Source organism: Sinohyriopsis cumingii, chromosome 6 (genome assembly GCF_028554795.1).
Source record: "Sinohyriopsis cumingii isolate HCF-2022 chromosome 6, ASM2855479v2, whole genome shotgun sequence".
Taxonomy (NCBI): domain Eukaryota; kingdom Metazoa; phylum Mollusca; class Bivalvia; order Unionida; family Unionidae; genus Sinohyriopsis; species Sinohyriopsis cumingii.
This window is the reverse complement of record NC_142966.1, coordinates 43,131,762-43,140,554: the sequence shown is the minus strand read 5'-3', so window position 1 is coordinate 43,140,554 and position 8,793 is coordinate 43,131,762. Positions and strand designations below refer to the sequence as shown.

The 8,793-nt window shown below is 38.7% G+C and overlaps 1 long non-coding RNA gene across 1 annotated transcript; it reads right to left on the bottom strand.

The window, feature by feature from the left end:
- Positions 1–770: 770 nt before the first annotated feature.
- Positions 771–3,182, bottom strand: LOC149796807 (uncharacterized). The gene is made up of 4 exons (XR_016421466.1): positions 3,146–3,182; positions 2,707–2,805; positions 1,799–1,879; positions 771–900 (listed from the first exon to the last, which is right to left on the bottom strand). It is a non-coding gene; the product is annotated as an uncharacterized LOC149796807 (long non-coding RNA).
- Positions 3,183–8,793: the final 5,611 nt, after the last annotated feature.

The window sequence follows — 8,793 nt, the reverse complement described above, 5'->3', positions numbered from 1 at the left end:
ATCGAATGTAAGCATAAAGTGAGTTCAACGTTTTAGCATCAGAATATGTAGACTTCCTTTGTTCAATGCAAGGTTATAGGAAAAGTCAAGTATTCCGGAAAGATCCTTCTGAATATTTAAAATCCAGAACTTCAAAACCGTATCATTAATGGCAATTGATTTATGGTTATATTTCTATTTCGCAAATTCTATTAAATGTCCCCAAAAAAATGCATATTGTCAGATATTCACTTATTACTACCCTATTTTCTTTTTCACCAATCCTCAATTCAAGTAATATATCGACTCAGATCACATTGTATGGAAGAGGCATTATTAATTGATAAGGAAGTTGGCGTATTATGTACAATTATATTGGTGTCTAAAGTACTAGAATATCTGACGCAAAAATATATTCGGATATATTTAATAGCGTGAGAGTCCTTATCATTTTATATGGAACAGACCAGTGACAACTGCTAATAGTGAATTCATAACAGTAGTAAAAATAAGAGTTTCAATTGGCATAATATACGCTAAACTCGATTTACTTCATGACGAAATGTAAAGAGAGCAAAATTAAGATCAGAAAAAGCCACACTATGACTAAGCAGGAAAGTGTAAATCCATAGGTATGTACAGAGTTTAATAACTATATATATATATATACACTAGTTCGTGTGTGTCTAAATGTTTACCTATTCGATAAAATTTCTCAGGATGAAATAAAGAGGGAGAAAGGGACATATTATTCGTGCTATCATCTAAATATAACATATGCCATTTTGAAATTAATCTATTTTATTTAAAAAAATAACATTCGAATATGCTTGAAACAGTTTGCCTTTGTTGTATGCCTATAAGGTCTTCTTCGAAAGGTTCCAATTTTCATGCCGATCCAAATTATGAAACTTGGTATTCCTGCAAAGATTGAAACTCATTTATTAACCATCATGGTATAAGATGTAATCCTTTATCTATTTTTATATATACGGTTACAATTTCGACACATAAACTAATTTATTAAGACGAGACGTTGCAGTTGTATAAAACACGAATGTAGATTAATATAAGAACAAGTTCTTACTTACCTTCATTGATATTGTGGATATCATAGCACCAAATATGTATTATATGTATCTTATTTACGCTGTTATCTCAATGTCTCTTAGGATAACCTAAATGCAACATTTTCAAGTAGACTATTGCATATGTTTGGCGAAGAAATGGTTTTAGATGAAAAAAATAATGAATTCATTGACTCGAGTAAATTGCTTCCAAAGACCCCAATGTCAAAGCAAAGGTTACAATTTCGACATATAGACTATTTTATTAAGACGAGACGTTGCAGATGTATAAAATACGAATGTGGATTAATATAAGAACAAGTTCTTACTTACCTTCATTGATATTGTGGATATCATAGCATCAAATATGTATTATATGTATCTTATTTACGCTTACACTTTAATGGGAGACAGACGACAAAAAAGGAGACGGAATATTTGTATTATCTCAATGTCTCTTAGGATAACCTAAATTCAACATGTTCAACTAGACTACTGCATATGTTTGGTATAGAAATGCCTTTAGATGAAAAAAATAATGAATTGATTGACTCGAGTAAATCGCTTCCAAAGACCCCAATGTCAAAAAAAGGTAATGAAAGAAAGTAATCACTGTTTTCAAACTTCGTTCGCTTTGAAACAAAAACACAAAATATATCAAGTTCTGATGTTTTCTCTAAAACTGTTTTCCAGAAATTGTGATCATATTCACAAAGAATGCTGCATGTTTTATATATACAAATTATGTTTACCTTCAGTTTCCATGTCTGCTTTCTATTTTCCAAGATGAGATCCTTGCATAAATATTATGAGGATAATAATCAGGAAGATAACTGAAAGGAGAAAGAGGTAGCGATGATGAAGTGAATACAGAGGGTGTTAATGTTGTCGAAATATTACAGAACTAAACTTTTTTCGGAAATTTGTCACACATTTTTCCAAATCTGTTTCTCATCTATCTCCAAATTTTATTAAATATCGATAGTCTTGTGATGTATATGCAAAATGGTTTTCAGATATTATATTTCTTCCAGAAATGGGGATAATAATCGTATTCAGGTATCCAAATACCAACGTTTTAAAACGACCTCTTGTCAGTCAGTGCTGTTTGATCACAAAGGTCTTTAACAAACGAAACGATGTCAATTTACAAGTACTTGGAATACTAAGATCTGAAGGAAATGGTAGTGAAGCTGAAACCAGCACTTTATATAATGATGATGCTGGTGACTGAATTGCACATGTTTAAATTATTATTCCAATTATAATCATCATTTTACAATGCAATGATTTATTCCTTGCAAGAAGTAGAGATAATAAGACTCCCATTTGTGCTGACTAAAATGTTACAATATGACAGACATTTTGTTGAGTGCCGTTTACCCTGAAGATTAAAACTTTATAAAGTGAAATATTAGATACTGTGAATAACATAGCCCATTTATTAATTAATCAAGACAAAATATCAAGTTATATCGCATTAGATCTCTCTCAGTCATGGGCTAGTAGAAGAGCAGACATTATTGACTCATGCTTATGAGGTATTGCTACTGCCTAAGAAATAAAATATTGTATGAAGAAACGTCTATTATTATTTGGTTATTAATATAAGTGTATGAAACGAGTCTTCAGAGTTGAATGATAATGATAAGGCACTCACCTCCGAAACCGCTCTGACCACCTCCCCCAATGAAGCCGGAGACCATGCCGACGGTGGAAAGTAATGCAAGTATGCAGAAGACTAACAACGTGTTCATGGCTAGGAAAGAAGTAAAAAATTATAAATAACTAACGTGGCTAAAACGTCTAATCTGCATTAATTTAAAGGAGAAAAAAATATGTTTCTATGGCATTACAAGCTGTAGTCTTCTTCTGAAAATATTGGTAAATGAATACTTCTGACTCGTTGATGCTTTAAAGAGATAAGACATTGTTAAAATTATGAGTGAATAGACACTACTGAAAAGCGTTAATAACCATATGGTTTACATATATCTCAATGCTAATACTTCGTATATAATTTTCTGATAATTGGTAAACACGATTATATTTCAAATAAATAACGCTCAGATTAAGTATTGTATCTGTGTTTTACTTACCTGCCATTATCCTAGACTTGATCCTATCGTTCCTGATTAGAACTGACCGACTTGTAAAAGTATTGTCGACTTAATATTATATAGGAACTGCACACCATATGGAATTATATAATAATGGAGTCACACCAAAATTATAGTCATTTCCGCAATACGTATCAATGACCTCCAAACAAATCGATCTCCCTCTCGGAGAATCGATGTAATCAGATATGCAACATTATACTATTTTCCCATGTGTATTCATTAGGCGGAAGTTAGAATGGGTGATAGTATATCAAAGAGGTGTGTCAAGTCTGAAAGATGCGAAAAACACCTTTGACCTCCATTATAGATTCGTACAAAAATTCATAAATCTGCAGTTCTGAATTCTCCTCTATTAGGTACACTTAAGGAGAGTTTACTCATAGATCAGTTTTGAATAAGTTAATCAATTATATATGAACAAAGGCATTGCAGATTTACAAGTGGTTTTCTAACGAAAAGCCGGATAGCATTCTAAAACTATAAAAATTATAGCTGATGCACAATCGGCTGCAGGGAACTTGAATATGGACTAGAAGGTATGGTTTAGTGTGTGTTTGTTCGATTGTGTGTGAGTAGTAAATGGGGGCACTTTACCGTCAATGGGAATTAGCATTACAGAGACCCCTGGGTCAGATTAGCGTCAAGGGAAATTTAACATGGAGAAAAATCGTGGGTCAGATTAGCGTCAAGGGAAATTAACATGGAGAAAAATCGTGGGACGGTTTAGCTACAAAGGAATTTAAACAGGGTGGGACTTTATAGCGTCAAGGGAAATTGAACATGGGATTTTTTTTTTTTTAATTTTTTTAAAAAAGGGGTAGGCAATGGAAAGGCTATCTCTTTTCGAGAAATATGGCTGGCCCTGAAAAGGGCCTTTGGGTTTATGTTAATATTAATATTAACATAGATGGCATCTGTCACATCTTCTTCTTCTTCTTCTTAAACTCCTTCTAACTGCCGGTCCATACACAAGTACCCTCTTGAGACATCCTTGTCTTTCTATGTAAACTCTCCTCATCCATTGACTAGTATCTGTCCTATCAACAACAGTCCACTTGGACCTGACATACATGAGCATGTCCGTCCTAAACATCATGGAAGACACAAGGGTGGATGACTCAACTGTGGTCCACATCTTGAAGCGACGAGAATAGGTGAATCAATGCAGTGAACTGCGCTTATTTATAGGTACAGGAAGGATTGAAACAGATTGAATTCATTCACCAATCCGAACACGCGTTACAAAATTCAGTCAGCTCGCATCCAATCCGAAGAGAGCAGTCTGTGACGTCACGTGGTCTATATAGATTCGTTAGCGCTTGTGTGCAGTCAATCTATGCGACAGTGATTCAACATGACGGAAACTCAGAAAACGACCCATTGGGGTGCACCAGCAGGGGAGACTGCCCAAGGGAACCCGGACTTACTTTCAGAAGAGGTACATTGGGATTTTGTGGATTTTCTTACCTCGCAAGAATTTGTTCCGGAACCTTCGTTACCTTCTTCATTACCGCAAGTGGAGAATTTTAGACAGAGACAGAAAGAAGAATTGGAGAAATTTATGCAACGACAAAAGGAAGCGGAACAAGCTTTTCTCCTACAGCAACAGCAACAGCAACAAGAAGAGGTAAGAAAAAAACAACAGCAACAACAGCAAGAAGAAGTAGCAGCAAAGAAACAAGAGGGTGAAAATCAAACGGCTACGGTACTGTTGGACATTTTAGCGGAGTTAAGAAGTCTGAAACAAATGTATCAGACTTCTTTATCACGACCGAAGAGAATACGACCTTCCCGAGCTAAACACGCCAACCCTGTGACTAAGCCTGTCGTACCACCCTTAGTGATTTCAACCCAATCATCAGAAGTAGGCCTTGGCCGTGGCAAAGGCTTAAGGCAGTTAAAGTTGATTGGTTAAACTCACTCCTACACCATAAAGAAAAAAGGCCCTTTTCAGGGCCACCCACATTTCTCGAAAAAAAATACAATTTCAATTTGCCAATAACTCAAAAATAAACCCCACCCATTTTACCCTTATAGTACGTGTCTGTGTATGAGTGCTTGAGTGTAGCTTCTTATTTTAAAATCAAAACTCAAAGACACTTACCTTATATCATTCATGTATTCTTTTATCCATTTTTTACAATCCAATTCACAATTCGCCACAGAACACTTTAAAAAGTTCGTACACTTCTTCTTTCTCATTATTTAGTCTCTCTGTTTTTTGAATTTCTTCACCGTTTTTTCCTCATTTTCTTCCCTTCTTCTTTTCTTCTCCTGTTTCTTTGCCTCTTTTAAATAGAATTGTCTTCTTTTTTCCTCTTCTTCCTCTGAAGAATCCCTCTCTTCTTTCGAATAATCCCTCTCTTCTTCCTAAGAATCCCTCTCTTCTTCTGAAGAATCCTTCTTTTCTTCTGACTCCTCTTGTTTCTTTTTTGGGCAATCTGGAGACCAATGTCCTTTTTCTTTACAATAATAACAGGTATCTTGACTTTTGTCTTTTTTAGCCCTTGTTTTTTTTCTTTTTTGACGGTCTGGACACTCTGAAGACCAATGCCCTTTCTTCTGACAGATATAGCAAGTATCTTGACTTTTATCGCGAAAGGAAGGAGAGTAGTCCGTCGGTTGGTCTGAAGAGAATTTTCTAATGACCCCTCGCAAAGCTCTGACGAAACGTTCCATCTGGGTAGTCTCTTCCAACGTTGTGCTCGGCTTGAGAGTGAAATGAATAGTGAAAGGACAAGACACACACCCTTTTTATATACGCTGGTTTGCCAAGACTATAAATTAGTCTATGGTGTTTAAACTTGAGTCATTTGACGTTTTGCACTCAAGATGAAACGATCCTATTCATTCGAGAAGAAAGAAGAAGAAGAAGAAAGTAAGAGGCAGAAACGTGATCTATCGCCTCGTACCAGGGCTGAAATCTTGGCACAAATTCATGCCAGTGATTTTGAAGAGGACATGAGTAAACCAGAATCCGAACCCTCTAAACCAAGTTCACCACCCTTAGTCAACCCTGAAAAGTACTATTCCATTCGAGAGACGGAAAAGCGCTCCTCTAGAAAATTTTGAACCACGGCTTACACCTACACGGTGAAGTTTAAAGATTTCAAGGCCGACGTACCCTTGGAGAAAGCAGAAGGGTTTATCACCGAGATGTGGGATTCTTTGCTCACCGCACTCAAGCGACAATGTCAAGCCAAAGAAGACGATCGCTTGACACTATCCATAGATCACGACGGTTTGAAATCCCCTGTTTGGATCGAGTTTAGCATACCCGCAGAACTGACCCCTTCCAAAGTCATGGACAAGATACAACAGGTGCAACAATCTAATGACCAGTTTGACATCACCGATGGTAAAGCCACACTGAAAATGGCCCACGTCTCTCCTCCTCAAGGGACAGGACGCAAAAAGATGTTATTGGTGGACGACCTTCGCAACACCAAAAAGAGTCTCGTCCGAATTAACAACCCTCAAGACCAGATGTGTTTAGCCCGTGCCATCGTGGTGGGACGAACCTATGCCAACAAGAACGACACGGTAGAATGGAAAAGAACCTGGAAAACTATTCAACAATCCGACCGAGCCAAACAACGAAATGAAGCAGAACTCCTGTTACAACAAGCCGGACTGTCCAAAGACACACCCTGTGGCATTCCTGAGATGCAAAAATTGCAAGATGCCCTAGCTCCACGCTACACCTTGAAAGTGCACCCTCAAAAAATGCGTGGAACTCTGTTGTTTCGAGGTCAAGATTTTAAGGACGGAAAGTACATTCATGTCTATCATCACGATGACCATTTCGATACCATTACCAGTATCACTGGATTCCTGGGATACAGTTATTATTGTGAGAAATGTGACTATGGTTATAACAATCGAGAGCAACACAAGCATTGTGGAATGAAATGCCCAGGATGTTTGGCCTCTCCACCCTGTCTGAGCGAAGGACCAGTGCCTTGTTCGACTTGTTTGCGCACGTTTGTCAGTCCTACCTGTTACCAACAACATCTGAAGACGCAAGGTTCACAGCAGAAATGTGCTTGTCAACTCTTGAGATTGTGCCCAACGTGTAGACAATGCATACGTACCAATAGTACCAAGGCACACGTATGTCGAGGAAAAAAAAATGTCACATTTGTCACCACATCGTGGACTTGGAACACCAATGCTACGTGCAAAAATACCAACCCCCACTAGAGAAAGAGGACGGTCACAAGAAGAAAGGCAATTTCATCTTTTTCGATTTCGAATGCATGCAAGAGACCGGCATTCACATTCCTAATTTCTGCGTGGCTCATCGAGCGTGCGAGAAGTGCATTCAAGAACCTATCTTCAGTCATTGCCCTCACTGCAGCAAGATTCCCGGAGGGCGTGAAAAAATCTTTCGGGGACCAAACACGTTAGCCGATTTTGCCCAATGGGTCTTAGACCCCATCGACAAGACGTAGAGCCAAGAGGACATCGAACGTTACGGAGATTGTCATCGTCATGCCACGGTGATGGCTCACAATTTCTCCGGATACGATGGACAGTTTCTTCTCAGATACTATACGGAACAAGGCACCGAGCGTCCTAAAGTCACTTTGAACGGAGCCAAAATCATTTTCATGCAAGTGGGACAAGTACAGTTTAAAGATTCGATGAGTTACTTGGCCATGCCTTTGAGTCGAATGCCTAAAACGTTTGGAATGACAGAAATGGCTAAAGGGTACTTTCCACACTTTTTCAATACGGAAGCCAATCAACATGCCGTTCTACCCCATTTACCTGAGGCTCACTATTACGACCCCGACAACATGCGTACCGAACAACGAGAAGCTTTCTACGCTTGGTACCAGGCTCATGCCTCTGACCCCTTCGACTTTCAGGAAGAAATGTTAAAGTATTGTCGTTCCGACGTGGACATTTTACGACGTTGCTGTGGAAAATTTCGAGAACTGTTCATGGAACACGGAGGGGTCGATCCTTTGAAAGAAGCTTGCACCATTGCCAAAGCGTGTTCCTTAGTGTACCGCCAACGATTCATGCCTGAAAACACCGTGGCTGTCATCAGTCCTCAAACGACCCACTATGTCAAGCGTCAATACTCGGTCAAAGCCCTACGTTGGTTACATTACTTGTGCGACAAGGAAGACAAATGGATTCAGCATGCCCGCAACGGAGGAGGCGAAAAGACCATCGGAACGTATTCGGTAGATGGCTGGGACTTGGAAAACCCCAAGATCGTGTACGAGTTTAACGGTTGCTTATTTCACGGATGTCCCGTCTGTTACCCTGACCGTCACACTAAAAATAAGTTTTTGCAACGAACCATGGAAGACTTGTACCAGGACACTTGTCAGCGACGCCTAAAGTTAGAACAGCAAGGATACCAAGTGGTGGAAATGTGGGAAGACGAGTACGATCACCGTTTGAAAACCGATCCCTAGTTTAAACGTCTCGTGGAAAGTTACCAGTTCATGGACCCGCTGAACCCGAGGGATAGTTTGTACGGAGGAAGGACCAATGCCACCTGTTTGCTGTACCAAACCGACGAAGAGAAAGGAGAAGAAATCAAATACTTGGACGTGTGTTCGCTGTATCCCTACGTGTGCAAATATTGTCGCTTTCCCGTAGGG